The 16,862-nt window shown below is 41.0% G+C and overlaps 1 long non-coding RNA gene across 1 annotated transcript in view; it reads right to left on the bottom strand.

Moving 5' to 3' along the window:
- Window positions 1-14,032: 14,032 nt before the first annotated feature.
- The window catches only part of LOC139691810 (uncharacterized), a 68,630-nt gene continuing 65,800 nt past the window's right edge, over window positions 14,033-16,862 (bottom strand). The window contains exon 4 of the long non-coding RNA XR_011701692.1: window positions 14,033-14,078. This is a non-coding gene — a long non-coding RNA (uncharacterized lncRNA). The remainder of the gene's footprint in view (window positions 14,079-16,862) is intronic.

Raw genomic sequence — 16,862 nt, 5'->3', positions numbered from 1 at the left:
TTACTGGCTATAAGCTTGGTCACAGACATTATTCTTTTAATCTAAATGGTATTAACAGGTTTATATGAAATCATTAGATGTGACTCACTCTGTAAAAATTATGCATCGGGTCTGCTTGGGCCCAAATATTGGGTCTCTGTGGCTGTAACATGGGCCTAGAGGGGCCATCCCATCCGATAGGAGGCCGCCTGCATGCGAGGAGGGTGAACATAAGAAATGTGAAGTGCGCGACTCTCGGGCCGTGGCCAACAAATTTCGATTTTCGATCCTCCAGGCATTAATACGTTATAAGAGGACTATCAGGGGGTCGGGATGATGCGATGGATAACGTATAGGCATCCCACCGAGAGGGTCCGGGTTCAACTCCTGGAGACAATCAATATTTTTGAGTGGTATCCCGATCCTTACTTGAGATGCTTTGTGGAGAGCACTTTGAATGAGTCCGTCGGATGGGGCGTTAAACTGCGGACCCCTCTCTCTGCGCCTTTCGACAAGAGTAGGCTGTTTTTGACACCGGGTTTCTCTCCGCCCATCCTTTCCAAACCATCCCTAATGGCGCAAATGACCAGCTGTCGGTCGCCTTCGATAAAAACTACTACAACTACGAGGGGTGTCCGCAAAGTAACCTACAATACGTAAAAATACAGTGGAATAAATACGGACAATTAATTATTTTCATCTCAAAACTAAATATCTCTACTATTTTATACATAGTTTCCAAATAGTTTTAAATATTTGCCATAGCTCTGGACTAGTTTTCAAATTCATTCATCATATAACCCTATCGCCTGAGATCGCAACCAACCGATGACAGTATCTTGAAATTCCTCGTCGAGATTAGCACCAACATACGTAGCCTAATTGTTCAGTAGAGATCCTATGCAGCAGAGTCGTAGAAATCCGAGAAAAAGATTCCAAAGACTTCAGGTATCATGAAACGCTGGTTTTCACGGACTATTCGTCAATTTTAAGGTGCAGTTCTTTGTTTACAATAGACGGGCGGCCACATTTGTCATCATCATTGACATTAGTGTTCACTCTTAACTCTGAACAACACTGACGCACAACTCTTGTCACTCATCACATTTGGTCCGTATAGAGCACAGATTTCCCGATGAATGTCAGCAGTTTTGAAGGTTTAAAATCAGTAAAAACCTTATTACTGAACGAACTTAAAATTTGGCTGGAATTTAAACTGCATTGTTGATTTTGACTCGCTATTGCAAACCAAAGACAAGCGACGCGACCTTCCAACCACTGCAGCTCGAGTATTATTGACATACTGTGTGCGTCAATTCAGCGACCATTTGGCTCCATTCACTAATTTTCACGCTACACGAAAACGGACATTACTTTCAATAATTGTATAATCCATGCCCATTAAAAAGCTATTGCATGTCTATGCCCAAATTTCATCATTGGCGTGAATGATATTTTACTCACCTTTTCTCTATTTATCATATTTTTAAATGACTGCAGGATATGAGTTAGCAAAACCAATCATTCCTCTTTCAACATCAAATATGGTAGGAGCGTTGATGTTATCAACAGTCAAGGTGAATAATTCTCCATCCAGTTTCGATTCAATTTCGCCGCCGCCATTCGCGGCATTCGACGGAAAGTTCTCATTCAAGAGTCTCCTAAACTCGTCTCGATCCCACAAGATGAGAGTTGCCTCCCATCAGTATCGCTGACCGGAATATGGAGTGACAAGATTAACTGTGAGTATCTTGCTAAGTTTCTGCTTGCGTCTTTGAGGGAATCTCACCCGTCTCCGCGTATTTCCCTCAAGACTCCCTCCATCCGGAATCAAGTTCGGGTTCCCGCCCGCCCACACCGCCTCGCTCACGGCGTCCCTCGCCACATGGCACAAAATAAGTCCACTTTTGGGCACACTTTGAGCCTCTCTTATTGGACCAGTGCCAAAGTTATTACTATTTGTTATAAATTATAGGATATTACCATGGTTCCATTTCAGCTAGCATACATGGTTTGTATGAAAAGTATCGAGAAGTATGTACTTATTTTGTTAATTATTCCTGGGCATGTTGTCGAAATGTTAACGAAGAGAAGTAGATAGAATTTAGCGAAACTTTGTGCTACACAGACGTCTCCAATTGCGCAAGTTTGTATAAAAAGTTTCGGGTAAAATTATGCCTGATTTGGCTACAGTGGCTCAAAATTCTTCAAAGTACGTCTCTTGAGCGTTGACACACTTTTGTCCGCGGCTTTTCCACGATTCAAAGGCTCCCTGGTGGGCGGATTCCGGATGCTCCTTAACGGTACGTGTGCAAGCGTCTTTGATGGCACTTAGGGTCCCATGGTGGTGTCCTTTGAGGAAGGGTCTCGCTTTTGGGAATAGGAAATAGCCTGCTGAAACCAAGTCTGATCTGTAAGGGGGTTGGGGAATCGTCGTGATGTTGTTGCAGAAGGTCTTTGCAAGCAGGTACTCGACTCTGCTCTTGGTCCACCCTCAAGACCTTAGGGATGAGATTAGCGCAGGTCTTTTGCATCGCCATAATTTCCATGATAATGGTGTGTGCACTGTCATCTTATCAATGTCAATACGAACAGCGATCATGCAAGCACTTAACCGACGGTTTGAATTAAGCACTTCACACACACGTCAGGTAAAACTTGTTACCGATACTTTTTATACAAACCTTGTATACAACCTCATATCTGAATCAATACTCATCAATGATGCAAACATTGAATAGTGCCGTTATTTTTTATAGTGTTCGGTCTCTATCTCTCGCCAATGTGACGTGGTGGCTGACTTAGGGCAATTTGAGGGGAACATGTGAGTTTCGCCATTGAGAGATCAATGGGAATGGTTTGAGTTTACATTTAGAAACTCTGGAGCTACCTTCGGATGGCTGCAGAGCTTCTAAATGTACTGCACAAACTTGAAACATTCAACTGCCAATCAATAATCTTTGGATTCATTTTTTCTGTTTACTTATGATTTCTCCCAACAATCCCTTCTCCTCGCATACAATACCTAACACTTTCTCGTTTACTTTCTTTTCTGTCCACTGCACCTTCTCCACATCCACATCTAAAAATTATCCAATCTAGGCCAATAATCCTGCTTCAGTGATCACGTTTCTGCGCCGTCTAGAACTACCACCCATTTCAAATTTTTGACGACCCTTTTCTAGACATTCTTACTCAACGTCCCTGTCACCATTACTATTCTCTCTTTGAAACTTTCTTTGCTTAACACAATTTTGTTTTTGTAGCTTCTGTTACCACAATTGTAAAAACACCTCCGAGATATGTAAACTGTTCTGCCTGGTCTAGGTTTTACCCTCAAGCTATAACTTTTGACTGAGACGTCCTGCATCTCGGTAAGCGCAAAAAAATTCTTTACGTAGTTTATACATTGCTCTTCATCCCCAGGCAATCACAATAATTTAATAGTACGCTCAGCAAATGAATGTAACCCATTGACTGACTGGTCAAGACTTAAGCTAGTTGGTACGCAAATCGAACTGCTTTTTTGATTACACAACTATTTGGACTAATGTCCAGGGGCATTGCTTTTCCTTATATATGTTTCTGTATATATGAGTATTTATTCGCCGTTTGGCGGGATTTCGTGTTTGAATGTGTATATATATATATATATATATATATATATATATATATATATATACATAGGAAATAACAGAAAATGATGTGCATCCCTTTCTTGCCGCTCTTACTGGCACTGTACATCTCGAATCTCCATCTGATACAGCAGTCTGCGGTACATACAGGGTTCGTCCGGAAAATAAGTGTACTGATTTCATTGTCTTTTTTGACAAAAGGGGAGTCGTCCACTACGAATTTGTACCTGAACGACAAACTGTAAATGCTGCATTTTACGTCCAAGTGCTCGACAGGCTTCGAAAACGAGTCGCCCGCGTCCGGCCAGCGATCAAAAACATCTGGCGGCTGCATCACGATAATGCGCCGTCTCACACCGCGCTTGTCGTGTCGGACTTCTTGGCCAAGCACGGCATGGCAACGCTGCCGCACCCGCCCTACAGCCCGGACTTGGCACCACCGGACTTCTTTCTGTTCCCGAAGATAAAGAGGAGTTTGAAAGGAACGCGATACGGGACTTTGGACGCCGTCAAAGAGGCCGTGAAGACGTGTCTTCGAGAGGTTCCCGATGATGCCTTCGCGGGAGCGTTCCAGGAATGGGAACGCCGCTGGAACAAGTGTATCGACTCACAAGGGTCCTATTTTGAGGAATATTAGCTTAAGATATGTAAAAGTGTAATAAATTTTTTTTCCTGAGCTCAGTACACTTATTTTCCGGACGAACCCTGTATGTTCTTTTCCTATCTCTTGGATATTTCCTGGAAAAATCAATAATTTACTAGACTTATATTTGATAGTATGCACACATTTTTCCTTCTTATTTATAGTGTTTTCTATTTCCACTATTGCACGCAATCTACTCGCACTATATACCTCTCAATATCCTCGCACTGCGAATCTAGCTTCTTTCTTGATGTTAATTTCCCGCCTTAGATTATTATTCATCTCTTTGCAATTTTTCCTCCTAGTTCTCTGTTCATATTCTTTTATTTTCTTATCTATCCTAATAATCTAATTTGTAATCCATGGCTGTCTTGCCATTTTTTGATTTCTTTATTCCTGTAGTTTGTTTGAGGCTTTTAATGGTCCTCTTTTTCAATGTTCCCATCTTTCAACTATTTTACCCATAATCCTATTCTCACTCATTAATTTTTACACTTATTCGTGACACTCCTTCCTTCGATTTCGTCCCGATAATGCTTCTTATTTCTATTTCCTCGGCTGCCTTCCCTCTTTCATCCTCTTGAATCTGACGCTACACTTAATTAGCTCAACATTATGATCTAAACTTGCATCAGCTCCAGGGAAAATGCACGAGAAATGACGACGCCATTTCTATATCTTTTTCTAGCCATTTTATGGCATAAATGATACCTCCCTGAGCCCAGAGGAATTGCTCACGCATTGTGCATTTAAACCAAGTGTTCGTAATTATCTACCCCTGTCTCTTGCAGAGCCTCATTGCTTTTTCCCCGTGGTCATTCCTTGTTCCCTTAATTCCCCCATTTCATCACCACCTCTTCTTTCACCTACCGTCGCGTTCCAATCCCCCATCACTGTCAAATGTTTCCCTCCAGGAATACCGGCGGCGGATTCTTCTAACTCATCGTATACCCTATCGATTTCTTCCTCCATATGATTGCTGGGTGTCACGTAAGCTTGAACAAAGACCAAGTCCTCTAGCTCCAGCTTGTACTTCTGCTTATAATATCCTATCACTCACCTGCTTGTGGGAAGGGGTTTACAATAACATGGGTTTGCTATACTTCTATCCAACTTTTAGTTCAAAATTATTGTCACACCTCGCTGACTCTTATCCCCTCCGCCGTATATTTTTGAACATCCTTGTCTTGAACATCGACGTAAAATTCCATGCTTATAGTTTACTGGTTAGGTTTCTTTCTGTGCCTTCCTTTCTATTGCTGCTGTCGGTCCAAGTTCGCCAGTATTTCGCGTGACTGCGACCGCGGTGGTCTTCCCTCCCGCTGCCGGGCAAGACTCAAGACCCAAGTCCCGTTTCTGTGAGAACTATTCATTGTTATCCATCATGATAGTGTCTATCATAATTCATAATTTTCCCATATCTTGCCTAATAATTGAGGAGGTCTCCCGTTGTCTTCCTCAATGGTCTTTTTAACGTGAAGCCACCATCACTCATATGGCCTCTCCGTTAGTGTCAGATGCCTTTGCAGCCGCCTTACTGAGGAGGAACAGACGCTGCACGGACTACCTTTCGTCTGGCTCCGTCTGACCCTGCCAGGAGTAAATATTAAACATCCTACCAGCACAAGTCTAAGGGTCATTAGAGTGAGCAAGCCCTTCCACCACGTCAAGATTGTAATCCACAGGGAGGAGATTACAATATAGGAAGTATGAAATGTTTGACTCTTTCAAAATGTACTCACAGCGAGTAATTCGCATAAAGATCAAAAATATTAGTCCAGAAAACGACTCGCTTAACGAGTGACTTTTCAAATTATGACTTTTCACATAACGAGTGACTAGGAGAGGGGAATTTCCGGATTCATTGAGGGCTTGCTACTTCACTTTGTCTCTAGTACTCTTTCCAATAGCCTCTTAGCGTCACTAGTGAACGCACATTATTCCAAAGTTTTGTTCCAACATATTATTATTAATTTTTTTGTCATATGTTTAATAATATTTTGTGCATAGTGAAAATGTATTATTACCCCCATCGTTCTACGGTCGGAGAGATCATGCCAATAAAATTAGAGAAGTCAAGTGTAGAAGAGATAGATTTAAGATGCCATTTTTCCCAAGAACGATTAGGGATTGGATTAACGTTGTTCGATCGCTGTAGGGATAAACATTTTCGGGTTAAAATTAGTATGGTGTGTATTACACCCCTGCCACTTTATGGTACTAAACATATTAAATAGAAAAAATGATTATTGTGGAATAATCTCGCGTACCTCTTCAGCGATCGCCAAATGAGCGTAGATTTATCATGCTGAAAGTATTTCTCACGTTTACATCATTCAATAGTTCTCCTATTCCTAAATTTGAGTGCCTGCGTCTTAGAGCCTTCCGCAGTTTCCCCAGACTTACGCATTATGTGCTTTCCAATGCAATGTCGCCCACCCAACCTCCTCCCCATCCTCCGAGGGATTGGAAGGCAACCGCGGGTAGTTGGCTCCCTTACACGGGGCAGTCATCGTGGGACAAACGCAAGATGTCAGAATGCGTCGCTCGACTCGCTTTCATAATATCTAAGAGTCGGGCGTACTTCTAAAAGATTTTCATATTAATTCGAATATTGGCTGGTTTCATTAACAGCATTATCTATGCGTACTACGCTAGAATCTACGTATAGATCGCTCTGATTGAGGCTCAAACAGCAACTTCCGCCAACGGCAAAGATTTAAGTGGCCAGTCAAATGTGAAATCCGATGTCCAACAACATTTTTCAGGCTTAAAATCGCAACAGCGTGCTTCGCGAGAATAATATTCCTACCCGCAATCGAGTTTTATGACAAAGAAATCGAATATAAAGTTACATAATTATTCGCAAAAATGTATCCCTCAGTTATCAGTTAAGTGGTACAATGTAAACAGTTTTCTTTTGCTAACGTGATGACATCATTTCTGTATTTGAAAGAGCTAGTATAGTCGTAACTTCAGATATAATCTTACACCACGTTAGCTTTTGTTTGCTATAAAGGAAATACTCATATAAATCTGCATTGAACTGGAAGCATATGCCAAGAGTGTGTGTATTTGTGTTCTTACCTAATTGTTTATTGAGAGTTCTGTGCATAGAATTATAAAGCTGCCTTCTGTCCATCTGCTATTGATTTAACTATGCTGAATAAACTGGATGTATTTCCAGTATTCGATATTACGAAATGCTACTGTTGCCTCAATTAGCGTCCGAAATTTTGACAGTTTTCCTGATTCACTGGTGCTGCATGTATTATCGTGCATTTCTCGGATTAAAAATTAGTTAATGTTAATAAATACAAATTCTCATGGCTTATATTAATCTTAAAATTGTAAAATTTCGTGAGAATAAGCCTGGCAGTGAATTCCAACCTCTATTTAATAGGTTCTCTGCTCTCTAGTGAAGTAAGAATACCTGTTGATAAACACTCCAGTCTAGTGCCTGCGTTCAATCACAAGTTATTTATTCCATTTGCTTATGTGCTTATTTGTGAATTATTAAATAATTAAAATATCATTCGCGGATTTTTCACAAAATGCATACTTTAAACGTATTAATGTTGCAACAACCAGAGAAGCAGCAATGTTTCTTCGCTCTATGACCAAAATGTAATTAAATCAATTATTTTATGCTCCAATGTTAAAATCGTGGCGTTTATAACTAAAATTCTGGATACGTTGAGAGTATTCTTAAAATGTTATCAAAAACAATAATGTTGTCCATAAGAAAATGAAATTAATATAGACTACCAAATAGTAATAATAAATATTTAATTGTTCCCGGTTCAACCTTGTGGAAATTCATTTTAATTAAATGAAGAATACAATTGAAAGATACAGTGGAAAGATACATTGTATTCTTCATTTAATTAGTAATAATAAAATTGGTAAGGTTCCAGAATGTGAAACCTAAATATTATAGCTAGGTTTGAATTGCGAATGTATGCATGTATGTATAATGGCACGTCCTTGTTTTAACTTTCATTGGGTGATGCTTCAACACAGAAACAAAGAACAACTTTAAAAAAATTCATTTCTTAATAAAACAATTGTTGATTGGAACAGCTTACCTACAAAACTATTCGACCCCTTTCCTTAATGAGTAAATACATTTACGAAGAGATATAAACAATTTATATAGTAATTTGATTGATCTGTTGTATAAAATTATATGTAACAGCTTAGTTCTGATTTTTTTCTTGTTGATTGGAAAACTGATGTTAAGGAGATAGAGATTTTCTTTTTTTTGAGTTAGAGACTGGTGTTTGGAAGTTTCCTTTAAGCGTTTTGTTTTTTTCTACTGATTTTATTTATTATCTTTTGTGATATTGATTGAATTTGAGATGTCATGTTATTTTTCCATGACTAGTTTAATTGTAATGCTTGGACTTGTGCACCACCTGACATTGTCTATCTGCACATGTGCGTTTAAATAATTAACAAATAATAATAAATAAAAAATAACCCATTGACTACAGGGAATACGTGAACGACTTAGAAATACAGTACATGGAACTTTTTTACTATTAGGCCTTTTCATTTCTTTGCACAACGTCTTAAAGATCATTGTGTAGATGTTTCCCTCCTCAAAGTTTTCATTAAACCATTGTACCTTCTTTCGCTCGATTCCTCATTTTTCCATTACATTGACATATATATTACTTGGCTTTCTTCATTGCAAATACAATACAATGCAATGGAATGGCGCGATCCCTCCGAATTGTTTTTTTTCAATTTTTTTTTCAATCTAGTATACATATACGATGCAGAATCATAATAAAGATTTAAGAATTGGAGCACAATCATTATTTAGGCAGATTTAGTCAAATCTAATGCATTTGTCGTTTCTGCTTAATGGTATCTTCTGAGTCTCATTGCTCACCTAAAATCGCTTCGTGATTTTGCGATTATTTTCTGGTATTATTAAAATTTATCATGTCCTTTGAGTATTTGGTTTATTGATTGCGTAAATTTAATTTGAATTTTTAATCTTTCTTCGTTGCCAGGCTAGATTTCCCCGGCACGAGCACCCCTTTTCCCCCGAGGGTCCATTCCGCTTGCCATTGTAAAAGTGTCTGTTCTCTCAATATCATCCTCATCTAACATTTACTTGCGAGATTATTTTCATCGATTCCGCATGGAAATGTGCAGCTATTTGTCGTGGTGAAATGCCGATAATTGTTCTCCATACCAGAATTACAAATCTTAGCTGGGGTAGACCAGTAATTACGAATTGCGCGTCCGTTCAAGCTGTTGAATACCCTTTATTTATTGCTAGTAGGCAGAGTCTTAGGTCTTCTTTCAATTTCCTAAGAAGTGTACCATGGAATACCTGTGTCTCCATACATCATGCACATACCAGCGATGTAGTGATGAGAATCGCAGTAGAGACAGCGAGCTACATTCGTAGCCGCATTTGCTGTTTTTGCGTTCATCCTTGAATTTCCTCTCAGTTTTTCTTGTCATGGAGTTTATATGAGCCTGAAAGTTTAATCTGACACCCACAAAAATGCCCAAGGATGAAGTAGTATTAGTTGCAGAGTCCTAAATTGAGCTTAATTCGGAGATATGAGCTGCCAATCTCATCAGAAAGCGTTGAACTATCAATATTTGATGATCTTGCGCTTCCCCGGCATATCAGCTAGATGACGTTTTCTTGGGCCTTCCGCCGGGTCAGGGGTTCCATGTTCAATCATCTGCCTTGAGGAAGATGCTCGAGTCGAGCCTCGAAACGTCGGTCAATATGGAACCCCTAACCAGGTGGAAGACCCGAGGAAACTTCATCAAATATCAATATTCGGTTGGAAGTCACGGGAATCAGGACAATCGTTTGCGCGATCGACGTTTTTAAGTAACTCGAGATAAACACGCATAGCGGATGATTTTATCCACTCATTGGTGGGCGAGAGACGACTACGAGAAGTTGAGAAGGATGGATTGACTTCCCTGAAGAGCGAACAAGTCGTAAGCGGGGCACGATTGGTAACCACCGCAACAGGAGGCATTCCTTACGATGATCTCTGACCTCCCGAAATCTCGGATCTCGGATCTGTCCTCGGTGACACACATATGGGGAATATGCGGACAAGCTAACAGCAAATTAGGATTTTTTAGAAGAGTAGCGGGTAAATGTGATGAAAAGGTCAAAGAGAAATTATTTGTCTGTTATCTGTCGCTGCTTAGGCCTCATTTAGAATATGCTGCAAGTATAAATGGGATTCTCACGAAGTTGGATTAATTGCTGAATTGAACTACGGGGAGCTATATTAGTAAAACGTTGCTATGACAAACTTAGCCGAATATTAGAGCAGCTAGGCTGGGAATCACTCATTGAGCAAAGATTAAATTAGAGATTAAATCTCTCTCAAAGGACGTCTCTTTAGCAGTGATGTTGGAAAAGTATTATTACCCCCATCGTACTACGGTAGGAGAGATCATGTCAATAAATTAGAGTGATTAAGTGTAAAACAGATAGATTTAAGATGTCATTTATCTCACGAACGATGAGGAATCATAATAACGTTGTCCGATCGCGGTAAGGTCATGTTCGGGTAAAAATTAGTCTGGTGTGTATTCACCCCCTGCCACACAACCGAGCTGTGACTTGCAGGGTACATTAATAGATAAATAAAAATTTGACAATGGAGAAATATCAGTAAGAAGAAAGCATAAGAGAATAAAAATTACAGTCAAAATGAAAAGTAAAGCCATTGAAAACGGGAACACGGTGTGAACGTGGTTGATCTAGTACGCACATCAACAATCGGCCGACATCAACGGTTGGCCTCTTCTTCAAGAACACGGAAAAGACTTAGGTGATAGATGCTTCAAGCAGAATGACAAGAGGATCTACGCAACAGTTACGTATTCTCAACGATGTTGAAAGGTTGCTTCTCTTATATACATAAACGAAAAGCAATTGCAGTACGACACCATTGACGAGAAGGGGAGACTGATTTTCGCCGAACTCGTTAATAAGTTGTCAGATCATTAATGGCCGAACTAGTATTTAAGGGAAGCCGTGCATGGTTTGAGAAGTTTACGAGAAGAACCATCATCCACGGCGTTGTGAGGTACGGTGAATCAGCAAGCTTTGAGTCAAAGGCAGCGGAGAACTTCATCGGAGACTTCGAAAAGCTCGTAGAATCTAATGGTTACCTGCCACAACATGTTTTAGATTGTGACGAGAGGGTTCTTTTCAGGAAGAAGATGCTGAAACGAGACTATTATTCTACACGCAGCAGTAGAATAGAATGCATTGCCCGACCGAAAACCAATGAAAGGCCGTCCCACGCTGATATTTTGCACAATTGCGAGCGGCGATTTGAAAATCAAAGCCCTGATTGTTTACCATTCAGACACTCCACGAGCCTTCAAAAAGTGTTTAGTCCAAAACAGCAGATGAGATAAATGAGTCCGAAATGAGATGTGGAGGTCAGGGCACATTATTGCGTCGTACCATGAGTACGAGACATCGCCCTAATAAGGCAGTGGCGATGCACGCTACATGAATTAATTTAACAGTCATTCTCAGTCGCATTTTTACCAAATTTTGAAGCGTCGGCGAAAAAAAACGTCTATGGAGAGATTTCAAGTAAAAAGGAATTAGGTACGCATCATGAATAATTAAATATTAATTTCGATTCTCTTTTGCTTTTACAAATCGAGCTCGCATTCCCGATTGCTTCATTCCGCGATTGAAGAAACGGCGAACCTGATCCTCGATCCTAAATGATGAATAAATTTTTTATTTTCTTTGAATAAACCTTGTACATAACTTATATTTTTTGACATGGAACACATTATCGTGTTTTACTCTAATTTATTTGCAAAACGTTGTTTCAATAAAACGAGTTTTTTGCGGAACGGATCATGCTCGTATTATGAGGTTACACTGTATTAGGAAACTATCAAAGTTCCACTTCGTCATGGGCTCAATGAATGTTTCATATTGCCAAAGTGGAATTTGAAACAGTTCATTCCCTTATCGCTTACAGTAAAATACGCATGTGAGAGGCATGACAGCCTTCAATATTGGAATAAAAGTTGTACGACGGACGCACTGGGATATACTTCCACGCGAGTATTCGTATTACCTACCCGTAGAACTTCACCGTCTTTTCCGTCTTGCTGATAGTAATTGCAAAGTTAATGCCTCAAATAATGCGGAATTTATAAGAGGTTCAAAGCAAGATGATGGCGTTTCCCTGAGGCGACGGAAAGCGAGCCCCCTCCAACCCTAAGGTCCATAGCCCCCCCACCCACCAACGCGTTTCCTCGCGACCAATCCTGCCGGAATCCGCTGCCACAATTGTGGTTCCAAACAACTGTGGTTATGCTCTACATATTACCTGACGACCATGATACCTCACTTTCACATTGCCCTATTTAACGGATTACTCTAATTCTCGGGAACTGGAGAGACTCAGCATAGAATGTAGTGAAAACGTGCCGATCCACGAGCAGAACTGAAGGGATAAAATAGTATTATTAGCATCACCATGGCCGGTCCACCCATTAGATGTGTGTTAAATGGACCCTTCTATTAGGAAAAATTTAAAAATAATAAAAAAAGTTACACTTTCATTGCAAAGAAATTAAGCCAATATTATCGAATCCTATTATACTGTTATTAATTATGTTACGGTTTTTGTTATCTTAACTTTATATACTATTTGTTGATTTACGAGGGCTGTCTAGAAAGTAACTTACGCTTCGGCCTAGCGTGGCGATTAGTAAGGTTAGAGCCACCATCTTGGCTTCTGAGCGTCCTTAGACTCAGTACGCATCTTGTTGGGTAGTGTGCAGACTATGGTTCTTCTACTTTGCTCTCTGCGAGAAGTTAAAATGTGCGCTGCAATTTAAGGTCCAGTGAGTTATGAAGTACAATCTATAATTTGGTTTTTAATGGCAAAAAACCAAAAGCCAATTAAAATTAATAGGAACTTGTTTCAGTGCACTGAGACGGAATGATGAGTGAAGGAGGAGTGAGGCAGTGGTGTATTCAGTGTAACCGATGTTCACGAGGAGGACCGCAGTGGTCGGCCTATCCTTGCGACAGATGAACTGACGGATGGCCAGTTCTAGGACATCATGGACATTTGTTCGTTCATTCTTGAAGTAACAGCACCACTGATACTCAACACTGTCACTCATCACTTTTCAGCAAAGCAGAAATTTCCCGATGGATGTCAGCAGCTTTGAAGTTTATTCCCAGTAAAAACCTTATCACCGAATGGATTTTACATTTGACGGGATTTCTAATTGAGATGTTCATTTTTGACTCGCTACTGTAAAAAAAGGACGAGGGCTTCCAAATATTGCAGCTCGAGGCTCACCGCCTTAGTGTGTGTGTATCAATACAGTATACATTCAGCTCCCGCCCCACTATTTTGCTCGCCACTCGAAAATTGTAGGTTACTTTCCGGACAGCTCTCGCATTTATAATTAAGGTACGCGCAACTTGACCTCTAAGGTCTTCTGCCGCCTAGGATGAGAAATTTGGATTGACACATTTCGATTGGCACGAAGACGGCAACAGCGATGCCACATGCTCGTCAATAGCGAACCGTGTGCAGCGAGGGCGAACCGCGGTGCTCACCTGTTTGGTGAGGAGCACCACGAGAAGGATGTAGCCGTTGAGAAGCAGGCCGAGGACAGTGACGGCCACCAGGGGAAGCGCCAGCCAAGGCATCCTCCGGTCAGGGTGAGCCAGGGGCCGCTCCTGCCGCCGCGCTCACGCCATCTCGGGCAGGGGCCACGGCCGCGGGGCGCCTCGGGGGTGCACGGCGCCTAGCCGCGCCCTTGAAAGCAAACGGAATGTCTTGTACTATGTAGAGAGGCTGCTACTCATCGAGTCACTCCCGCCTCGGGATGTTGGGGGCCCCCAGGGTGAAGGGGGTGTGCCCATCCAAGGTTGGAGGGGAGGGGGAGGAATAGAAGTCCTCTCCATCCAGTGTCTACGACAGATGCCCTGAATTGAAATTTTACCGAGCGGAATCGAAAGTCTGTTGCTAAGGATAATCCCAATTAAATATTTCGATCAAATACCAGCTCGAATATATAAAGAACTAGCATCGGAAATGGAGTTGCATCAGGAGATCCTATTTAAAGTCTTTATACGAACTACGAGAGCCCTAATGGATTTCATATTTCGCAAATACTGGAAAATTGCTATGATAACAGTTAGTGTATTTAAATTACGACGGTAAGTCAATGGATAACTCTCACAACTGAATGGAGGCAACAATAATGAAAGTAACATCCTAAAATTAATTCCGCTTTCGTACACGTTCAACCTGTACATTCAGACACGTATCCCGTCTCATTACAGGCCCTTAATACAAGCCGGCAGCAGACAAGTATTTTGTTTGCTGTCTCAGTCAACGAGTTAACTCCATGGCCTGCGAAGAAATAGCAATCTTTTGGGGCTAAAATCAGGACTATAAGACGGAGGATGTTCTAAGCGTTCCCAATGAAATACTCGTAACAGCTCCTGCCTTTGGCTTGCTGACGTTTGCGACTTATTATTGACTTATCCTCATAGGTGACAGGGATAAACCAAGTATTTACAGACCTCGCATCTTCCTCTCATCCATACCATGCAGTGTACCATGCATCCATACCATGGAAAATAGTTATTAGTTTGATGATGAGGCATGTCGAGAGTCAGGATGAGCATACTGCACGGTTTCCGTGCGACGGAATTGGAACCTTGGTAATTTAAAGTGCGTGTAGTGATCCTCGTGGGCCGCGAGTGCGCGTCGTTCAGCTTGGGCGGGCCGCACGGGAAATGAGACGACGGACGCGAGAACGGAGAGGATTCGCGGCGAAAGGGTCGATTGTCTTCCCTTGCGGGATTTGAGTGCTCGGGGCACGCAAATGATTACGGCACGCCGATTTTAATGCGAATCAACGTGGTTTTGGTGCCTCCGTGCCACGACGGGAGATTCATTTGCATTCAAATTAGTCGAGTGCTCTTTTTGCTGAGAGAGGAACTCAACTAAGGGTTCGAACAAGTTTCTTAAGAGCCGCTCGAGCAAAAGGGAAAACGCATAGAACGAATAGAATGGCTTGTTCTACGTACTCCATTGGTTTGCTATTCAGGGAATTAAATGGTAGGTGAAAATTTAAAAAAAAACATCCTGTGTACAATTATATCTTTCTAGTCTTTGCACGGGCAAACATTTCGAAGATATTACTCGTGATAGTTCATCTCATCATATTCTATTGTCACCATTGAAAGATTCTGCACTCGTTCTTAAATTAATAATTGTCATCAGGATTTTTTTGTGGTTTTATAATTCAGATGAACTCATTTCTCCCGAATCGGTAGTAACCAGCATTGACTAATAAAGTTGAAAAGAAATGGCTGTATTTGGAAATGACTTGGTTTGTATTACAGTAAATAAAAATTAGTAAATATTTTTCTGTCATATATTTATCAAAAAAAAATTTACCCGAGGATTTATAAATATATCAGTTAGACCACGAGTAAATTATGGTTAGGCACAGGTTCAGGAACAGCGCGATCAATTCGCACAGTTTCCAGGGAGCGGATGCGGACTCAGATCAAAATTTAGTAATTGTGACATATGGCGTCCGATTCAAAAACATAACGCAGGGGGAGGTGGGATAGGAAATGGAACATAGAAGCATTAACCGGGGCTATAAGAAAGGAGTATCAGTTGGCTATTGAGAAAATTATGGGTGAGGAAAAGGGAGGCGGTTACATTAGATGAGCCAAAAAGCTGTGGAACAATTCATAAATGGGAACAGAGAGACAGAGTAGACTAAAGATGGGAAAAAGTCAAAAAATCGTTATCAAAAGCCACAATCAAATCTAAGGAAAGAGTAAATGCGGAAAAGACAAAAACGTTTGGATTACAGAGGAGATGATTAGGAATATAAAAGAAAGAAAGAAATTCCAAGAAACTGAGGGAGATGCCGCCACTGTAAATGTTATAGGAGTGCCCCGCTAAATATGAATTACAATGCAACCATTTCAGAGCATAAAAATTATTCGCCTTGACCGGGATTCGAACCCGGATCCATCGATGCCCGACCGAGTGCTTTAGCCCTAGCTTTAGCTTGACTATATTTAATAGCTGATGCCACCGTTAAAATTCACTGTCGCGGCATCTCCCACAGTTTCTTAGGATTAGTCAAAGGGGTCAACCCCTTTAGTGTTTAAAGTTGCCTTTAACCTCGTGGACTGTGGCGTATCGCGCACAACTACGAATGGCTGTGACATGTAAGTACGGTATTCCGTCACAATATCTAGTTACCTTAAAGCCCCCAAAATTTCGGAGTATAACAGGACGCCTCGATAGCTTAACTGGCTTAAGTACTCGGCCGGAAATCGAGGGATCCGGGTTCGCATCCCGGTCAAGGGTTACGATATTTACACTCTGAAATTTTTGCATTGGAAAGAAGGAAATGAAAGAATGTAAACACCGAGTTGGGTAGAGTGGAATATATAGAGAGCTGAGAAATAAACTGAGGCAGGGAACTGATAGGGCGACAGAAGCGTGGTAAAAACACTCAGTGCAAGAATATAGAGATTTTACTTAGGAATGTTGAAATTA

The sequence above is a fragment of the Hetaerina americana genome, unplaced genomic scaffold (genome assembly GCF_022747635.1).
Source record: "Hetaerina americana unplaced genomic scaffold, ioHetAmer1.1.p SCAF_4, whole genome shotgun sequence".
Classification (NCBI taxonomy): Eukaryota; Metazoa; Arthropoda; class Insecta; order Odonata; family Calopterygidae; genus Hetaerina; species Hetaerina americana.
This window is presented reverse-complemented; position numbering and strand designations above follow the sequence as displayed.